Source organism: Aptenodytes forsteri, unplaced genomic scaffold (assembly GCF_000699145.1).
Source record: "Aptenodytes forsteri isolate BGI_AS27 unplaced genomic scaffold, ASM69914v1 Scaffold119, whole genome shotgun sequence".
NCBI lineage: Eukaryota > Metazoa > Chordata > Aves > Sphenisciformes > Spheniscidae > Aptenodytes > Aptenodytes forsteri.
This window is the reverse complement of record NW_008796165.1, coordinates 4,695,564-4,699,986: the sequence shown is the minus strand read 5'-3', so window position 1 is coordinate 4,699,986 and position 4,423 is coordinate 4,695,564.

The window sequence follows — 4,423 nt, the reverse complement described above, 5'->3', positions numbered from 1 at the left end:
GGCCCAGCGCTTCCGCTTCCGGCTGGGAGCCCCCCACCGGGCAGGGTAGGGCGGACCGGACCGGAGGGACGGGCCCACGCGGGAACGGGCTCTGGTTTTCTGATTTTCACAGCGCTTTGCAGCCCTCCGCGCCGCCTCCCGCGGCGGCGCCTGCGCCGCGCGAAGCGTCCGTGGCCCAGCTTAACCGGCGCGGGGTAGTTCTTCCGAGAAAATAGAAATCCCGCAATGAGAGTTTCTGCAGGGACCGGTGAGGGGACGACTCTTGCAGGTTCCCCCCCACCCCCGGCACGCTGTTTGAGCCCCGGGGGTGCAGGATGTCCCGCGGGCCCCGGCTGCTGTAGCGCCGTGCGGGGCTGCCAGCCTGCTGCACCCTCGGCACCGACCTGCTCCCGGGTAACTCACGGGGTTTGCCCCGTTTATTTTCCTCTCGGTTCGGCTCCCGTCAGGAAATTCAAACCGCCCAGACTCCCCCGTTTACCACCCAGCGCTTAAGTGATAAATCTGGTGGACTGCACCACACAGAGGGAAACTACAAAATGCAAACCTGGCAGATAAAGACTACATGAAGTGTACGCATTTACATAGAAGTCTCCTTATCTGCTATTGCCTTGGCTTCTTGAAGCTGTGTTTACCGGTGGGAAGACAGAATTTCCCCAGTTTTATTTGCAGCCCTAAATAGTAGGAATCCAGGGAAAGTCCAAAGCCAGTTACGCTCCTTTTGCTTCAGCTTTTGTGCTAAAAGGTGCATAAAGAGAAAGAAGTGGCACCTCCCCAGAGGACTAAGGCTTCTTTTGTTGCAGGTGCACAAGAATGCATTTCCTTATTTGTGCAAGAAGATTGAAAGGAAGATTGAAAGTAAGATTAAAGCAGACTGATTTTAGCAGAGCGCTTACTTCTGGGTAGGTACAATCTTGCTATTGTAGTCAAAGATACAGCCTTCAACAGGAGCAGACTTTGGCCTGTAACTAACTGAAAGACTGCCCCTAGGTTTACGGGACTGTACACGTAATCTTGAACGCAACTCAAGAAAATTACAACCAGTTTTGACTTTTACTGCAGGCTTCCATTTTTGTAAGTAATTCCTAAGCATTCAGAATTTGAAAATAGCAAGATTAGATGAGAAATAAGGCAATATATATACCCAACAGGGCTCTGAAGAGGCTGCTGTTTATTTCCAGAAAGATAGTTCTGCTGCAGACTCTTTCTTTGCTGTTCTGACTTGAACTGCTCAGGAGGCTTAAAGGCGCAAAGGTTAATTAATCTCTTGGGCATGCATGTGACCAGATTCTTCTGTTGTGCAGCCTGGTTGGACAAAATACAGGGAAGTGGGAAGAGAGTGCAAGGACAAGACAATTAAAAGTAACAGGAAATAGCAAACTGAGAAGAGGTAAGAACAACGGGGGAGGAATCAGTGCTGGGCTTGATTTATTTTTATGGAGACCCTGTCAGTCACAAATCCATTTGAAATTCCACAGTGTTAATGCAGTAGAAGATGCCTGAATTATATTAATATCATATATGAAAACTTTAACAAACCTCGGCCTCTGATAATGTAATAGGGAGTACAAAAGAAAAGGTAAGGAAGACTAAAACATTTTGCATCAAAAGGCACTGATTATCCAAACATACAGTAATAAAGTTTGTTAATTAGAAAAAAAAAGATATGCAGAGAGTGAAGAGGTAATGCAAGACATTTTGACCCAGAAATACAGTCTTCACTTGAGCAAAACAAGGAAAGCAAATATGTGCATTATGTATTTGATCATATGTAATGGTTTTCATTAAAATTATTGTGCACCACCTGCTTGTGCAGAAATGCCCCACGGCTTGGGAACATGTCAGTTGACTTTTCAGCTGACTTTTTGCATATAGTATATTAAAATGTCCCCACATGGCCCAGATTTTACTCTTACTGTGCCCCTGATGGTACCATGCGTATACAGTAATTCAGGATTCAGCGGGCTTTCTGCACGTGCAGTGATCAGCTCTACGGAACATGCGTGACGATGTCCTAATGTGCTGGCTTTAGAGGGCATGCGTGGGTCATCTCTGCCGTAGAACTGATGCGTATATGCTCAAGGGGCATGCCCAGCATTGCTCAAGCCCAGTTCACGCTACTGTTCCGACTGGGTTCATCTTACTCTAGAAGTCCTGGATACATGCACATAAACCCCTAACATTCTCTTCTGACAAAATGCATGGAAACCCAAATGTGTGGTAGTGTTCTGAAATGGGACCCATCTCTTTGCCTTTGTTTTTACACACGGGGGAGTTTTGTTTTTCACATCAGGGACCCATTCTCAACCAAGATATATGGGAGATACTGGGATCAAAGTGATACATGTAAAATCTGGCGTGGTTACCAATTTGGAAATCTTTGGGTAGTTTCAGTGCTCTGGCACTGCAGGGCCAGCCAGCTCCTCTTTGTTAGTACGTAAACTACTCACTGTGGCCATAGCTGTATGGATCGGTGCAGAGAGGACTATGCTTGGGCTTCTGATGCTCCATGCTAATCAGGTACAAGCTGATCCTGCCTGGCAGCTATTTTAGCAGAACACTACACAATGGCTAATCCCTTATGTGAAGAACAGAGTGTGGAGAAGCAAGGTGTGGAGAGAACTCTCTCCTTCCAGCACCCACTTGGGTAGACATTGGTAGTTTCTTGGAGAACTTAATTTTTTTTTTAACTAAGTAGCATCTTGCATCTAAAGATTGAAAAAAGCTACAGAAACCCATCTGATCACTGAACAAGGAGTGGTCCTGACAATTTATCGCTCCAAAACCTCCAGAAACTGATGTTTGGAAAGACTAGCTCAGAAACTAATCAAAAATAATGAGGCCATGGACATATGAATGGAAATGCAATGCCTAAGGCACAGACCTGGAACAGACTGCATTGCGGTACCTATGCAAAATGTATATATTATGTGTGAGAAATGAGCATAACAAGCATTAAAGGAGTCTGAAACCATGAGAAAGTCATTACTGCTTCGTCCATTGGTAAACATGCCAGAATTGCAGTAAGACTACATTGTTCTAGAGGTTTTAATTAGGACTGCCTGACCTTTCAGGGGTTAATCTGTTCACAGGTTCATGGCCTGAGTTGATAGGTAGGTATATAGGTGTCTCAATTCATAGACCTCAATTATTGTCACAACATTGATGTTAAGAAAGTAACAAACTCCTTTCTGTAAAAGATTAAGCATGCTGTAACAACAGTAACAGCAGTAGATAAATTATTTGCATTAAGGTGAGTGCAGGTTTTTTTCTGAGTACACATATACGTGTTATTTTGCTTTTATTATTTAAGGAGTAATTTAATCTGGTACCGAAACCAGTCATCTCTTGGGTGAATCACCACGTGGGTATGGTCACCCAGCAACACTACACAGTGATGTAGATTATAAACATTTAAAGTTTCTTAATCCTTCGTGGTTTTCTCCTCATTACAATTTATAATCAAGTTTTAACGCAACTATAAACTGCAAAACAGACAAGTAAAAATCAATTACTAGGCACGTTTATCACTTTTGACTAAAGCAAGCAGTTTTGTCATTGATATGTCCTTAATGGCCTTTAGTATTCATTATTTAATAAAACTTTCATATTTACGTTCAGGGTTTGGTCCTCAAAATGTATCATGACTGCTTCAATTCAGTCTTGGATCCAAACACGATGCTTATAAGGATTCACTCAGGCTCAATATCCCTCAGGGTAGCTTCACTCCGGGAATGGGTCAGAACTCCCTGAAGTGAATATTGTATCTTCCAAGAGTTTCCATTCCACGCCCGAAGCTCAGAGGTTACACTTATCTTAGTTTTCAGCTTTTTTGCTGACATGCATGACATGGATCCGTCTTCCCATTGATGGAGAAGAATCAATGAAAGCCTTGGGAATTAGTATCAGGTTGAGGAGCCAGCTGGTAATGCAGAGTGAGAGGATAAAGATTTGACCCCACACCTATGTAACACTGTGAATGCATATTGCTTTGTTAATAGGTCTGATTTTATTAAGTCAATGGCCAACTCCCATTCACCTAAATAACATGCCAGTCATCTCTTGTTTTCCCTCAAAATCCTGTGTATCCTCTGCCTCTTTGGTGACTTCTAATAATTATAGCTGTCTTACATTAAGGCGTTAAAAAAGTAATTTATTCTTGCAATAAGCCATCTGAATCATCTTCCCATTAATTGTTTACAACCATTACACTGGATATTTCCACGGCACCTCCCAGGACACTATCCAGAGAATTATCTCCATTTATTAAAATTCTTTTGCTGCTTTCAACAGTCCGGGGCAGTGTCTCCGTTTAGATAAGGTGGTGAAAGCCCGCTATCGGGCAGCCCGCCGGGGACCGGTGCAAATCTGCCAAGTCATGCTGCCCTTGCAAGCGGCCGCCCCGCCAGCGGCGGGCGGGGAGGGG